This window comes from Trachypithecus francoisi, unplaced genomic scaffold (genome assembly GCF_009764315.1).
Source record: "Trachypithecus francoisi isolate TF-2019V2 unplaced genomic scaffold, Tfra_2.0 Lachesis_group2, whole genome shotgun sequence".
NCBI lineage: Eukaryota > Metazoa > Chordata > Mammalia > Primates > Cercopithecidae > Trachypithecus > Trachypithecus francoisi.
In genome coordinates this window covers 144,574,112-144,591,144 of record NW_022681465.1, presented here as the reverse complement: position 1 = coordinate 144,591,144, position 17,033 = coordinate 144,574,112, and the positions used below count along the sequence as shown (strand labels likewise).

Here is a 17,033-nt window from a genome sequence, read left to right as displayed (position 1 = left end):
TCACTGCAACCTCCGCCTCACAGGTTCAAGTGATTCTCCTGCCTCAGCCTCCTGAGTAGCTGGGATTACAGGCATGCACCACCATGCCCGACTCATTTTGTATTTTTAGTGGAGATAGGGTTTCGCCATGTTGGTCAGGCTGGTCTCGAATTCCTGGCCTCAGGTGATCCACCCACCTTGGCCTCTGAAAGTGCTAGAATTACATGTGTGAGCCACCACGCTCACCCATAAATATATTTTTATTAAAAATAAAACATATGTATATAACACTTTAAAGTTTACAAAAAATTTCATACTCATTATTTCATAAAATTCAGAGAGGAAATGTAGTTGAGGGTGTAACTTTTGGGATTAGATAGTCCTTGATTTAATCTCAGTTCTGCTACATAATAGCTGTGTGACAGTTGACAAGTTACTGAACCTTATTGAAACTAAGTTTTGTTATCTATGAAATACTGTTACTAGAATTTACCTACCTCATAGAGCTGCTGTAATAATTTAAAATCATGTGATATAATACACTACAATATAATATATTATACATAATATATCAAGAACTGTGTAGGGTCTGAAGTTTTATATTACTTACAGTCTAACAAATTGACCTGTTACTATTTCATGGATGCTGGCAGAAGACAGGAGGTTCCTGGATCAGAGACAAATGACTTTATTACTCATGAAAAAGCATTAGCCAGAGTTTTATGTCGGCTTTCTTTGGTTGCCCATACCTCCCAAGTCTCACAGGGATGATGCAAAAGGCTTGCTGTGGTTTGAATATGTTCACCAGAAAGTATGTATTGCAAATGTAATCCCTTATGCAACAGTGCCTGAAGGTGGGCCCTCGTGGGAGATGTTTAGATCATGCGGGCTCCACCCTTATGCATGGATTAATGGCAATTATAAAAGAGCTTGAGGCTGTGAGTTTGAACTCTTGCTCATTTTTGCCTCTCTTACCCTTCTGCCTTCTGCCACGGTATGACACAGCACAAAGGGCCTTGCTAGATGCCAGCACCATGCTCTTAGACATTCCAGGCTCCAGAACCATGAGCTAAATAAATTTATGTTCATTATAAATTACCCAGTTTCAGGTATTCTGTTATAGCAGCACAAAATGGACTAAGACATGGTTCAACATAGATGCCAGATACCTGCATACACAGTGGGTTGTGTTACAGGAGAATAATACTGATGTAGGAGGATTTGCCACTTTTATAGTAAGAGGAAGTAAAACTACTCTTGGTCTAGGGGAAGCATTACCTCATCACTCAAGATTGCTCACTAAAAACATAACCATGAGAAATGATCCAGATAAAGAGCAGTCAGGGCCTCATATTTTTGTTATAATCAGCAACAACATGCAAGGATACCCAAAACCCATGGTTCACTGCCTCTCCCAATGTAATTTACTAAGGGCTTAGTAACTACACGATAAACAATAGCTGTTAGTTTGGATCTCATCAAACCCAATCATGAAAGAACCCTTTTCACAATTTACAGATATGAGGAAATTGGCTCAGGGAAGTAAAATGACTTGCTCAGGGGTAATACCCTTTGGGGAAGTGGTGGATCTGAGTCTTCAAAAATCATAAATTATGACACCAAATCCCATGGCCATTCTTCTCCATCTAGATGTATATTTGTAAGGATAGGTGGCACATACCATCAGCTCAGATTGGCCACATAATGTGTGGAGTTCAGTGCCAAAATTTCTAGAACTCTTGAACTTTAGAGCCAGAATGGCCCTACTTATGATCTATTCTAATGATTTCCAAACTGTGTTCACCAGAGACCTTTGTTTCCACTGAGCTTCCTCAGAGGCCACCAAGGGATGGAGGTTGGGCACATAAAAGGAAGGTTGAGAAAGGCTCTATCCAAGCAGTTTCACTTGTATTGAGCTTACGCGTAAGATTACTTCTGATTTTTTTTTAAAAGAAGGGGGTTGTATTAGTCTGTTTTCACATTGCTATAAAGATACTGCCTTAGACTGGGTAATTTACAAAGGAAAAGGCTTAATTGACTCACAGTTCCGCATGGCTGGGGAAGCCAAAGGAAACTTACAATCGTGGCAGAAGTTGAAGAAGAAGCAATTACCTTTTTCACAAGGAGGCAAGAAAAAGAGAATATGTGAAGGAGGAACTGTCAAACTCTTATAAAACCATCAGATCTCATGAGAACTCACTATCATGAGAGCAGCATGGGGAAACTACTCCCAGGATCCAATCACCTCCCACCAGGTCTCTCCCTTGACACGTTGGGATTACAATTCAAGATGAGATCTGGGTGGGGACACAAAGCAAAACCATATGGAGGTGCTCCTAGAAAACCTCACATTTATCTCAACTATAATTATTTCAACAATGGAGAAATTAAGGCCCAGAAAGGTAAAGGGATTTGATCAACTTTACATGGTAAGTAACAGATCCATGTCTCACCCTCACTTTCTGAGCTTTCAGAGAATGCTTTTTAGTAAGAGCTGTTATATAATAAGAGGTACTTTTAAAAACAAACAGTAACAAGACACTAACAGGAAGCCAGGTGCTTTGAATTGCCTGGCCAGACATGACAATGACCCCGGCTAATGTTAACACTGTGTTTGAAATCAGAAAAGCTTGCTGTCACTTCCTGATAAACTGAAATCAGCTGATCGATGTCCATTCATTCACTATTTCATTCCAATGTTTATTAAGGTTCTATATTTGCCAGGCACTGTTCTAACTCCCAGCTATACAACTGTGGAAAAGATAGATTTTGAATGAGTTACTCAGACTTTCTCATTTATTTATTCAAAAATAGGTATTGAGCATTTACTATGAGTCAACCCTGGGCTAGCGGTAAGGACATTGCTTTCAAAGGAATCCCAAGTGAATGGGAAAGAGGTTAACAAGCATTTATTATACAGAATAATGAATATTAAATAGAGGTGCATTCTGAAGCATATAGGTGGACCTCACTCAGAGAAAGGTCTCAGAAAACTTAAGATGAAGATGAGATCTGAACAAGAGAGAGTTAGAATAGCTCAGTTATCTCATCTATAAAATGAGAATAACTCAATTATCTCATCTGTAAAATGGGGATAATATCTCGCCCCCAGGGATACCGTGAAGGCCTAATGAGCTACATATGTGAAAAGTCCAGCCTGGCACTGAGGAGTTAGCATTACACGTTACTTTCCATCTCTGTCTTTGAACACACAAGAGTTGACCAGGATCTTTGTCTGTCTGTCTGTCTGTGGCTAATGAACTGTGAAATCAGCAGCCCACATAGGAAGAAATCTTTGTCTCCGGCCTCATTAGCACCAGGTTCCCGGCAAGTAACCAGTTCCAGACACTGGCCTTGGAAGGGAGCCCGTGCTGCTGGCCACTTCATTTGGGAATTTCATCCTGTTGCAATGATTGCACCAAACACAATTTTTCTCCTAAAGTGGTTTCCTCCCCCACCCTCCTCCCCTTCACCAAATGATTTATGTCTCACTGAGGGCTTTTCCCCTTCATAGCCCATCTGGCCTTCCTGCCTCAGCCTGCAGGGAGGGTGTAATCCTGTGTTTGCAGCTTTACAGATGGTTTCTATGGAAATTATGACAATATTACAGCTATTGTGGAGCCACATCGCTGCTAACTGAATGAGGAGACAGGACTTGAAAGGGGAAATTTGGAATTAAATATCAACAACCTACGTCCTTAGAGACAATGACTGGTTTTCATGGAGTTTTTCCTATCAACAGTAACAAACAATAACAAACCAATATTGTTCTTGTATTAGCAATATAAAGAAAGGTTATTTCTCAAATTCTTTGTGCAAGTTACACAGTGTAGAGAGAATCAGCCCCTAAGCAAGTGCTCACTGGTAATATTCAGACATCAGAGCAAAGTAGAATTTTGGATAGGGGTTAAAAAATCGAGGCATATAACTCAGATAACCGAATGCTTCAAATCTCCACCATGTCACACAAGACCAGGCTACAACTGCATATGATTTGGTGTGGTTTGTTAACTGCTCCCTAACATCAACAGAAGAACTCAGCAAGGAATTGGGAAACAGAAATGCTTATTTAGAGACAAGGAGTGGTCAGCATCCATTAATAGTTTCCAAAGGTTGAGATGGTAAAGCATTTAGAGTTTCTCACCAGCATCGTTCCTTACTTTTGCTGTGGGCCATACTTTTTATGTTTGTATATTTTCCTACAGCCCATGAGAGGTTTAGTCTCTCTTTTCAACTATGTTTTAAGGTTGATTTAGGCAGGATCTCTTTTTTGTAAGAGAAATTGTACTGCTTTTATTCAATTGCAAAAGCAACCCACAGCATCATAGAAAATGGTACTGAAGGAACAGAAGAAAACACAAGTCACACGTTATTTATTCCTCTTACCACTGCTAAGATTTTGTAAAATTTCCGTTTAATTTTTTGATTGTGGCTGAGAGAGCGAGTTTGGAGATTTAGACAAAATTTTCGCTTTGTGAGTTGTTTGAGTTGATGCAGTTTACTTAATCTCTCCAAACCTCAGATTTTTGAGCCAAAGAATTGATCATGCCTTCCTTCAAAGGGCCAAGCGACTAAATAAACCAGGAGCACTTCCTCACAGCAATAATCTCCCATAGTATCATTTTTAATGGTTCTAGAGTACTTTCCATCATATGAATATGACATTATTTATTTACAATATTCCATTACTAAATATTTCAGTCATTTTATGTATTTTTTACTATTAAAACGCATAGAGTGACTTCTTATAAATAATCTTGAGTCTCTCCCTTTGTTTCCTATGTATTATTCATCAGAGAAATTGAATTCAACTAATTTGCATCAAATACGCTGAGCACAAGTGTTTGTGGTGAGGAGTAAGCAGCAGGCCCTGCCCTTACAGAGCCGAGCAGGAGGGTGGGGTGGAAACAACACTGATCTGGGAAATAAGAAATTTGAGTCTCAGCTCCACCTCCCCAATCCTCTTCTATTAACTGTAACTTGGGCAAAAGATCTAATTTTTCCTTTCTCATCTGTAAAAATGGTGTAATTATAGTACCTTCCTCCAAGGATTTTTGTGAACAGAACTAATTAATGTAAACTGCTTTAAAAAGTGCCTGGCACTGCATTATTCACAATAACCAAAAATGGAAACAACTCAAGGTCTATCAGCTGATGAGAAGATAAATACAATCTGATATATACATACAATGGAATATTATGCAGCCATAAAAAGGAAAGAAGTACTGACACATGCCACAACATGGATGAACCTTGAAAACTATGCTAAGTGAAAGAAGACAAACACACAAGGCTACATATAGTAGAATTTCGTTTATATAAAATAGCCAGAATAGGTAAACGCATAGAGAAAGAACGCAGATTAGTAAATGCCAAAGGTTGGAGGTTATAGCGTGATGAGAAAGTTCTGGAACTACGTTGTTGTGATGATAGTAAAATATTGTAAAGGTACTTTATACTTCTGAATTGTACTTAAAATGGTTAAAAAGGTAAGTTTATGCTATGAATATTTTACTACAATTTTTTAAAAACAGTGTCTGGCGTACAGTAAGTGCTCAGTAATTTTTATTTTTCATCCTTATCACCTCTCAAGTCCTCAGTATTCCTATTTGTAAAGTAAAAAGGGTAAGACAAAATAATCTTGAAATTGCTTCTAGCTCAGAGTTTCTATCTATAGTCTAGTTGGATGAATGCCTTGTGATGAAGAAATCTTTTCATAAATATCGATTCCCTGCCTTCTGCCTCCTCTGGCCTGAAAGGGGCCAGTCGGTGCCCTTCTGAGCACTCATTTCTGTAGCTGCCTTCACTTCTTCAACATGATCCCTTCAAGTACCTGATAGATTTCTGACTGCTATTAACCCTGAAGAGACTAATGGTGGACACTGAGTAAACATCTGTTGGGCCCGTAAATGGTAAATGGATAAAGAATACACGAGTGAAAGAGTGAATGGAGAGCCACTGACTCGCACTGAATACTTCAAGTGGACCTAGCCCTGGCTGAATTACTGACCTCTAAGTCAGATTTCCTGAATGGTGAGCACACATCTTCCAAGAGGTAATCAATTCACTCTTCCAATTATATCCTTTCACTGCATATTCTTGATCACATTTTTATTGGGCTAGTCATTATCTCAACCTCCAAACTCTGTTGAATCTGTTGACACGTTTTAAGGGTAAGTGAGCTTAGCATTCTCCCTCTTTGCTTAACAATGCCACATGCTATTAATTCCCCAGAGGCCTTCTTTTCCACCATTACCTCTCTTTTTGCAGCTTCAGGCTGTTTGCTACCTTGCCCCCTCTCCTTTTTTCTAGCACTCCAGTAAAGCTTTATTTTAAGCTTGACCTCCTTCTTCCTAATCACTCGGATTTCCTGTATTTGTTTCTTTCCCACTGTCATTTCCAGGTTATCCTCTTCAACCTCCCCCTTTCTCCTGTCTTTGTTTCTAACAAGCCTTGCCTCCATTTCATAAATTTGCCTTCTCTAAATATTTTGCATTGTTCTCCCTTCAATGTCAGATATGTATTTAATTTTAATTTCCTCCTCCAATTTCAGGCATCCTGAAAGGGGAACAAGTGTTTCTGAGCCTTTCAGATTGTCTTGCTTAGTTATCATATTTACCTCAAATTTTGGAATCTTTTCATGTTGAAAAGTTGCTATGACTTTGCTACTCACTCTTGCACACATACAAACACACATACACCTGTGCCACTTTTCTTTTATTCAAGACCAGGAGTTGGCAAACTATTGTCCATGGGTCAAATTCAACCCATTACCTGTTTTTTTGTTTGTTTGTTTTTAAATAAAGTTTTACTGGCACACAGCCACAACCATTCATTCACATGTTGTCTATGGCTGCTTTTACACTATGGAGTTGAATAATTTGAACAGGTACCTTATTGTGTACAAACCTAAAATATTTCCTATCTTGTTCTATACAGAAAAAGTTTACAGACTCCTATTCCAGATCATTGAGAGCTATCTCATCCTTCATTTGAAAACTCTTAGCTGACAACATGCATTGCCAGATACACTGCCTTTATTTCAAATCCCTCATGCCCATTTTGAACTCCTCACATCCCACCCTGGAATCTCACTAAAAAGTTCCCTTCGTGCACTACAATGGTCTGGCTTCCTGACACTCCCTGGGTGGTATATAGGGTAAAATTGTGTCTCTGGATATAGTCTTGTCTCCCTATCAATTTTGTGAAAAATCATTATTCATTAACTGTTTTTTCCCTTCTCACTTAATATCCATTTATCATACAACTTTCCATTTCATTGGTTTTATTTATTTCTATCTAAGTGGCAGGATGTGGGAATATTATCCAAAGGGAAAAAGGCCCCTCCCTAGCCCACTTCAAACCCAACATAAGCATTACATCTTTCCTCTTCAGTCCAGAAGGTGAACACAGTAGCGAAAGCAGAAAACGTCAGAACCTAGGAGGCCCTAGAAAGAAACCAGGAGGTAGATCAAGGGAAGGAAGAAGTGAAGAGGGACTCGGACAGCATGTTGACAGCATGCATTGCTGTCAAGTAATTCTGCCCTCAAAGGAGACCCTCTAGAATAGCAATGAGTGGGCTACAGGGTCATGTGGACCTGGATGTGAGTCCTATCTCTGCCGCCATCCTTTGAATATTATCTACCCTGGTTTTAGCAAGTGCCTTAAAATCAGGCTGGCCCACCAGCAAGCCACAGCAGTCAATTAAAAATTATCATTACCAGCCTGGGCAACATAGGGAAACCCCATCTCTACAAAAATTTTAAAAATTAGCCTGCATGGTGGTACATGCCTGTGGTCCTGGTTATTTGGGAGGCGGAAGTGAGAGGATCACTTGAGCCCAGGAAGTTGAAGCTGCAAGTCATGATTGTGCCACTGTACTCCAGCCTGGGTAACAGAGTGAGGCCCTTCTCAAAAGAAAAAAAATATATTGGCTAGGAGTGGTGGCTCATTCCTGTAATCCCAACCCTTTGGAAGGCCAAGGTAGGTGGATCACCTGAGGTCAGGAGTTCCAGACCAGTCTGGCCAACATGGCAAAACCCTGTCTCTACTAAAAATACAAAAATTAGCCAAGCGTGGTGGTGGGCACCTGTAATCCCAGCTACCGGGGAGGATGAGGCAGGAGAATTACTTGAACCTAGGAGGCGGAAGTTGCAGTGAGCTGAGATTGCACCACTGTACTCCAGCCTGGGCAACAAGACTGAGACTTCATCTAAAAACAAAAAGAAAAGGAAAAAAATATATCATTAGGCACTTGGGGCACACCATGGTAACTGTCAGAGTCCCTCTCCACTTCTTCCTTCCCATGCTCTATCTCCTGGTTTCTTTCTAGGGCCTCCTAGCTTCTGATGTTTTCTGCTTTAGCTACTGTGCTCACCTTTTGGACTTGATCGGATTCTGCTTTCCTCTTCTGATTCTGTGAGCCCCATGTTCTCAGTCTTCAGAAATTTCCTCTGTTAGAGATTTTATTTTGAACTTCTCTTGGTATCCAAGCCAGCTCTAGGTGTTGGATCCCATTCAGCACTGATGCTTAGCTGCCACCATACCAGAAGAGAACAGCACAGTGGCATATGGAAAGCAATCAGAGAGTCCTTGGGCTTAATCCTGACTTTGTCCATTTCTAGTTGTATTATAGGAAACCAAGTAACCTTTCTACGACTCTGTTTCTTTTCTGGATTATATGGATATTAATGCCTATTTTGTAGAGTTGTCATGAGGATAAGAGACATTATTGCCTTGAAAAAATAAGTACTCCATAAATGTAATATTTCATGAGAGCACACCCCTTAACTTCACATTTGTGCCTCAAACTCAGGGAAATGTAAAATTCCAAGAGATTATTGAGGGAGCTATTAGGTATAGACTAATTCTGTCCTGTTAGTTAGCTCTCCTTTTACAACTTCAGCGTTCTTTCCTTTTATGTTTTTTTTTCTCTCCAACTAAGATTTAAAATTCTTTCTCTTAAATAATAGATACTGGAGACTCCAAAAGTGGAAAGGGTGAGAGGGGAGTGAGGGCTGAAAAATTACCGATGGGTACAATTTTCACTATTTGGGTAATAGGCAAACCTTACCTTTACACATAATACCACTGCACAACATAGTAGGACTGCACATGTACCTCTTGAATTTAAAATAAAATTTAAGAAAATCAAAAATGTTCTAATATGAAAAAATAAAATAAAATAAAATTCTTCCTTTTCCCATGTCTTTTACAATATCCCACTTATATGGCTCTTATGGCCCCTGCACCTCATCTACTGAATAATGTGGCCCAAGTAATGTTACTTCTGATGCCTCAACTGCCTCCATCCCAGGATGCAATCCTCTTTCTTAGAGAATTTACGTGAAAGGCTCCCCTGATTTTGCACACCCCAGAGTCCTGCCCCTAAAGTTTCAAGTAGAAAGCATCTATCCCATGCTCAGTGTTCCTGCAGCACAAAAATGATCACATGCAGCCTTTTATAGGAATTTTCCATTGATAATGAAATGAATGTGCACAAAGATTATCTAGAAGGTTTACCACCTTCTTGCTTATAATAACAAAAGAAGAGAAAGTACATATAAAACCACAACTGAAAATACAAACATAAATGTCCTATTAAAGGAAATTTGTAATTAAATATGTGACACATCAAAATAAAGTAACAGAGAGCCATTGTTAGTTATGCTTTAGAACATCTCTGATGCTCTGTGAAGATGCCAGGATGATTGAAATCTACAAAGTAGTTTACGGTTTCAGGTTTAGCATGTTAAGAAGCTTAGAAGTCATCATTCCATCCTAACAAGTAAAACGCTAAACAAACAAAAAAATCAACAGTTCTTCTTAGACCTGGCAGAGAAGTGAGGTCACAGAACAAACCATTTCCCCCAAAACTGGGTAGACAGACAGACAGATACAGAGAATCACATAAATCTACACAGAGACCCATAAGCAGAAACTTCCACAGGAAACAGCCTGGGATAGGAAAACTTGAACTGCAATGGGTTAATTGCTGGATGCTAGATACGGATAACTCAGAGAGTTAAAAAATTCAGATGCAATCATGGCGGCAGCAGGGTGGTGTGGCGGAAGCATGTTAATTTTACCTTCAAGAACTCTGCCAGGACCTCATAGTCAATACTGGAGAAAAATTCTCTCCAGCTTCTGTCAGGGAGAGGAGAGAGGAACCATTTTGAAATACATTAAAGCATGCTGTTCATAGGAACAAGATATGCTCTCCGGAGAAACTACTTTATTAGAGCCTAAGCTGCTAGAGTTTTGTCAGAGCCTAACCTACTTGGAGAACAAAATAATTCCCAACTCTGGCGAGCTCAGCCTTCAGCAGGGGAAGGAAAATACGCAACTCCAGCACCCTCCCGCTGTCCTTTCTCATGTAAGGTGCCAACGCAATACTGAGAAGCACTTGAAATGTTCACAGTCCAGGGACACAGGCACTCCAAAAAACTTAGAACTAATCATAGGACTGTAAAACCCTTTCTCTTCCCCTACATCTTGCCACTACATTACTAATGGCCTGTTTACTAGAGTTTCTTTTACTCAGTACATGGACCCGCCTCTCAACAAAAAATTGCAGGGTATACTAAAAGGCAGAAAACCCAGTGTGAAGAGACTAAAACAAGCATCAAAACAAGAGTCAGCTATGGCAGCAAGGTTGGAATGATCAAAAGAAGGCATTTAGACACATTATGATTAAGATGCTAAGGGCTTTAGTAGAAAAAGTAGACAACATGGAAGAACAGATAAATAAGGTAAGAAGACAGAAATTCTAAAAAACAGCCAAAAAGAAATGCTAGAGAAAAAAAAACCACTGCAACATTAATGAAGAATGCTTTTGGTAGGCTCATTTAGCAGATTAGACAGAGCTGAAAAAAGAATGTCCGAGTTTGAGGATATGACAATAGAAACTTCCAAAACTGAAATACAGGGAGAAAAAAAAGGCTAAAAAAAGACCAAAACAGAAAATCCAAGAACTGTGGGACAACTACCAAAGGTGTAAAATGAATAATGAAAATACCAAAAGGAAAAGACAGACAGAAAGGAACAAAAGCAATATTTGAAGCAATAATGACTAACAGTTTTCCCCAAATTAACGTCAGGCACTAAACCACAGATCCAGGAAACTCAGAGAATAGCAAGCAAGATAAATGTTAAAACAAACAAACAAACAAACAAACAAAAAACACCTTACACCTAGACATATACTCAAATTTCAGTAAATCAAATATTTTTTAAAATCTAAAAGAAGCCACAGGGGGAAATATCTTCCCTATAGCAAAGCAAACATGAAAATTTCATCCAACTTGTCCTCAGAAACCAGAAAAGAGTGGATACAAATATTTTAAATATTGAGAGAAATAAAAAATATCAACCTAGAATTTTGTGAGATCATCCTTCAAAAGTGAAGAAGATATAAAGACATTCTTATACAAACAGAAACTGAGAGAATTTGTTCCCAGTAGAGTGGCCTTGCAAGAAACGTCAAAAGAAGTTCTTCAGAGAGAAGGAAAATGATATAGGTCAGAAACTTGAATCTACATAAAGAAAAGAAGACCACCAGAGAATAAATAAGTAAAGGTAATATAAAAACTTTGTTTTTCCTATTCTTAATGTATCTAACAGATAACAGTTTATTCAAAATAATAATACCAATAATGTATTCTATTACATATGCTTATATACATATATCTGCTTCTGTATAGTTGAAATAAAAGAAAGTGATGATACAAGAGATGGGAGAAAATAATTAGGAATATTTTATCATTATAAAGTACTTGCACTATTCATAAAATAACACAGCAGTATTTGAAAGTAGACTTGGATTATTTGTAAATATATGTTGCAAGCTGTACGTTAGCCATTTAAAAAGTTGAAAAAAGAAGTATAATTGATATGCTAAGAAAGAAGAGACAATGGAATCATATAAAATTCTCAGTTAAAACCACAAAAAACAAAAAAAATTGTAGAAGACAAAAATAGGAACCAAGAACAAAGACAACAAATAGAATACATTAACAAATATGGTAGATATCCATCTATAATCCATCTATAACAATAATCAACTTACATGTCAATGATCCATATATACCAGTTAAAAGACAGAGATTGTCAGAATGGATCAAGCAATAAGGTTCAACTTTATGTTAACTACAAAAACCACACTTCAAATATAAAGACACAGAGAGATGAAAAGAAAAGGGATGGAGAAAGAAATACCATGCTAACACTAATCAAAAGAAAGTGCAAATAACTATATTAATTTCATCCAGAATAGACCTCATAGCAAGCAAAATTATCAGAAATAAAGAGGGACATTACATAATGGTAAAGGGGTAATCAATTCTCTGAGAAGGCATAAAAACCCTCAAGGGTATGTGTCAAACAACAGAGGATCAAAATACATGAGGCAAAAACCTAAAAGAACTTCAAGGGGAAAGAGATGAATCCATTATGATAGCTGGAAACTTTAATGCTTTTCTATCAGAAATGGACAGATCATGGGCAGGACATGGTGGCTCATGTATATAATTCCAGCAATTTGGGAGGTGGAGGCAGGAGAATCACTTGAGTTTGAGAGTTTGAGACCAGCCTGGGAAACATAGGGAGACAGCATCTCTACAAAAAATTTAAAAATTAGCTAGATGTGGTGGTGCACACATGGGGTCCCAGCTACTCGGGAGGCTGTGGTGGGAGGGATGATCACCTGGGCCTAGGAAGTCACAGCTGCAAGCCATGATCATGCTACCGCACTCCAGCCTGGGTGACAGAGCAAGACCCTGTCAAGATGAAAGAAAGAAAGAGAGAAAGAGAGAAAGAGAGAAGGAGAGAGGGAGAGAGGGAGAGAGAAAGAGAAAGATAGAAAGATAGAAAAAGAAAGAAAGAAAGGAGGGAGGGAGGGAGGGGAAAAGAAAGGAAGGAAAATGGACAAATCCAGCAGGCAGAAAATTAATAAGATTAATGAAGACATAGTTGGGCTAAACAACACTATCAATCAAGTGGATAAAATGGACATCTATAGACTACTTCATCCAATAAAAGCAGATTACACATTTTTCTGAGGCACAGATAAACTGTTCAACAAGAGAAGTGACATTCCAGGCTATAAAACACATCTTAACATATTTAAAAGAATAAAATCATGCAAGCTGCTCTTGGACCACAATGGAATTAAACTAGAAATAAATAACAAAGAGAATGCTGAAAAATCCCCCAAATACGTGGATATTAAACAACATAATTGGCCGGGTGCAGTGGCTCATGCCTGTAATCCCAACACTATAGGAGGTCGAGGTGGGTGGATCACTTGAGCTCAGGAGTTCAAGACCAGCCTGGCCAACATGGTGAAACCCCATCTCTAGTAAAAATACAAAAATTAGCCAAACTTGGTGGCAGGTGCCTGTAATCCCAGCTACTCAGGAGGCTGAGAAAGGAGAATTGCTTGAACCCAGGAGGCAGAGGTTGCAGTGAGCCAAGATGGCCCCACTGTACTCCAGCCTGGGTGACAAGAGTGAAACTCCGTCTCAAAAAAAAAAAAAAAAAAGTGCATATGTATATATATGTGTGTGTGTGTGTGTGTGTGTGTGTGTGTGTATTTTAAATAACACCTGGGTCAAAGAGGAAATTACAAAAAAATCAACCAAATAAAAATGAAAATATAAATTATTAAAACTTGTAGGATATAGCTAAAGCAGTACTTAGAAGGAAATTTATTACATTGAATACATGTATTAAAGAAGAAGAAATATCTAAAATCAGTAATCTAAACTTCCACTTTAGGAAACTAGAAAAAGAAGAGCAAATTAAAGTAACCAGAAGAAAAGATTTCTTTTTTTTTAAATGATACATAGATAAATACATTTATTTTCTAAAAACAAAAATCAGAGTATCAATCAATATAGAAAATCAATAAAACCAAGAGCTGGATCTTCAAAAAGATCAATAAAATAGATATATCTCTAGCCAGGCTAACAAAGAAAAAAAGGGAAAAGATGCAAACTACTAATATTAGAAATTAAATAGGGACATCACTACAGATCCTATGGATGTTGAAAGAATAATAAAAGAGGCCAGGCCCAGTGGCTTAAACCTATAATCCTAGCACCTTGGGAGGCCGAGGAGGGCAGATCATGAGGTCAGGAGTTGGAGACCATCCTGGCTTACACGGTGAAACCCAGTCTCTACTAAAAATACAAAAAAAAAAAAAAAAAAATAGCTGGGCATTGTGATAGGCACCTGTAGTCCCAGCTACTCGGGAGGCTGAGGCAGGAGAATGGCATGAACCCGGGAGGCGGAGCTTGCAGTGAGCTGAGATTGCGCCACTGCACTCCAGCCTGAGCGACAGAGCAAACTCCATCTCAAAAAAATAAAATAAAATAAAATAAGAATAATAAAGTAATATTACAAACAACTGTATACCCACAGATTTGATAAACTAGATGAAAAGAGCCAATTCCTCAAAAGGCATAATTTGCCAAAACTCACACGAGAAGAAATAGAAAATTTGAATAGGTAAGCCTGTATCTATTAAAGAAACCAAATCAATAATTACCTTCCAAAACAGAAAATATCAGGCCCCGATGGATTTCCTGGCGAATTCTACCAAATATTTAAGGAGTAAATTATGCCAATTCTCTACAATCTCTTTCAGAGATAGAAGCAGAAGAAATACTTCCCAACTCCTTCTCTGAGACCAGCATTTCTGTCACACCAAAATCTAACACAGACACCACAAGAAAAGCAAACTACAGGCCAGTATCACTAATGAACAAAGATGCAAAATCCTCAACAAAATATTAGCAAGTTGAATTCAACAATGTATACAGAAAGTTATACACCACAGCCACGAAGGTTTTATCTCAGCAAGGCTGAATTTATCTAGGCAAGGTTGCTTCAATATTTGAGAATCCATCACATTACATTACACATAATATAATCCAAACAGTTTAAAGAAGAAAAATCACATGGTCATCACAATAGATACTGAAAAAGCATTTGGCAAAATCCAATATCCATTCATGACAAAAAAAAAAAAAAAACTAGGAAGACTGGGGAACTTCCTCATCTTGACAACGAATATGTTAAAAAAAAAACCTACAGCTAACATCATACTTAATGGTGAGAAACTCAAAGCTTTCCGACTAAGATTACAAACAAGGCAAAGACACACTTTTTTACCACAACTTTTCTTTGTATCCTTCCTTCTCTTCTCTCTCTCTCTTTCTTTCTTTTTAATTTAAGTTCAGGGGTACAAGTGCAGGTCTGTTACATAGGTAAACTTGTGTCATGGGGGTTTGTTGCAGATTATTTCACCACTAAGCCTAGTACTCATTAGTTATTTTTTCCCAATCCTCTCCCTCCTCCCAGCCTCCACTCTCCAATAGGCCCCAGTGTGTGTTGTTTCCCTCTGTGTGCCCATGTGTTCTCATCATTTAGCTCCCACTTATAAGTGAGAATATGTGGTATTTCATTTTTCTGTTCCCACATTAGTTTGCTAAAGATAATGGCCTCCAGCTCTGCCGGTGTTTCTCCAAAGGACATGATCTCATTCTTTTTTATGACTGCATGGTATTCTATGGTGTATATGTACCACATTTTCTTTTCTTTATCGAGTCTATCTGCAAAGGGCATTTAGGTTGATTCCATGTCATTGCTATTGTGAATAGTGCTGCAATGAACATACACATGCATATGTCTTTATAATAGAATTATTTATATTCCTTTGGGTGTATAGCCAGTAATGAGATTGCTGGGCCAAATGGTATTTCTGTCATTAGGTCTCTGAGGAATTGCTACACTGTCTTCCACAATGGCTGAACTAATTTACACTCCCACCAACAGTGTATGAGCATTCCTTTTTCTCCACAACCTCACCAATGTCTGTCATTTTTTGTAATTTTAAAAATAGCCATTCTGACTGGTGTGAGATGGTGTCTCATTGTGGTTTTGATTTGCATTTCTCTAATGACCAGTGATGTTGAGCTTTTTTTCATATGATTATTGGCTGCATGTATGTCTTTTTTTGAAAGTGTAATGGACATGAACACATGTCCTTTGCCTACTTTTTAATGGGGTTGTTTGGTTTTTTCTTGTACATTTGTTTAAGTTCCTTATAGATGCTGGATATTAGACCTTTGCTTTCCATTCTGTAGATTGTCTGTTTCCTCTGATAATAGTTTATTTTGCTGTGCAGAAGCTCTTTAGTTTAATTAGATCCCATTTATTAAGTTTTGCTTTTGTTGCAATCGCTTTTGGTGTCTTCATTATGAAATCTTTGCCCATGCCTGTGACCTAAATGGTATTGCCTAGGTTGTCTTCCAGGGTTTTTAGAGTTTGGAGTTTTACATTTCAGTCTTGAATCCATCTTGAGGTAATCTCTGTATATGGTGCACCACTGCTTTTCAACATTATTCTGGAAGTGCTAGCTAATACAATTAGACAAGAAAAGGAAATAAAAGTTATACAGACATGGAGAGAAGAAACAAACTGTATTTCTTTGCATATGACATGATTATCTATGTAGAAAATCCAAAAGGATTGAGCAAAAAAAGCCCTCAGGAACTAGTAAGGGATTATAGCAAGGTTGCAGGATACAAAGTTAATATGCAAAAGTCAATCGCTTTCCTATGTACTAGCACTGAACAAGTTAAATTTGAAATTAAAACATATAACCATTTACATTAGCACCCTGGAAATGAAATACTTAGGTATAAACCTAGAAAACCATCTGCAACTGAGGTAGAAATCTAAAGAAACACGTACAACTTAGGTATAAATCTAAAACAAAGTGCGAGGTCCATATGGGGAAAGCTACAAAAGGCTGATGAAAGGTGTCAAAGAAGAACTAAATAAAGGGAGTATATTCCTTGCTCATGGACAGGAAGACTCAATACTGTCTAGATGTCAGTTCCTCCCAACTTATCTTTAGATTTGACACTGTTCCAATCAAGATTCTAGCACATTGTTTTGTTGATATCAACAAACTGATTCTAAACTTCATATGGAAAGGCAAAAGACCCAGAATAGCCAATATTGAAGGAAAATAACAAAGTCAGAGG

General features: G+C 38.1%; 1 protein-coding gene across 1 annotated transcript in view; it reads right to left on the bottom strand.

The window, feature by feature from the left end:
- DPYSL3 (dihydropyrimidinase like 3) overlaps positions 1-17,033 on the bottom strand; it is a 121,463-nt gene that overhangs the window by 94,022 nt on the left and 10,408 nt on the right. The window lies entirely within an intron of this gene.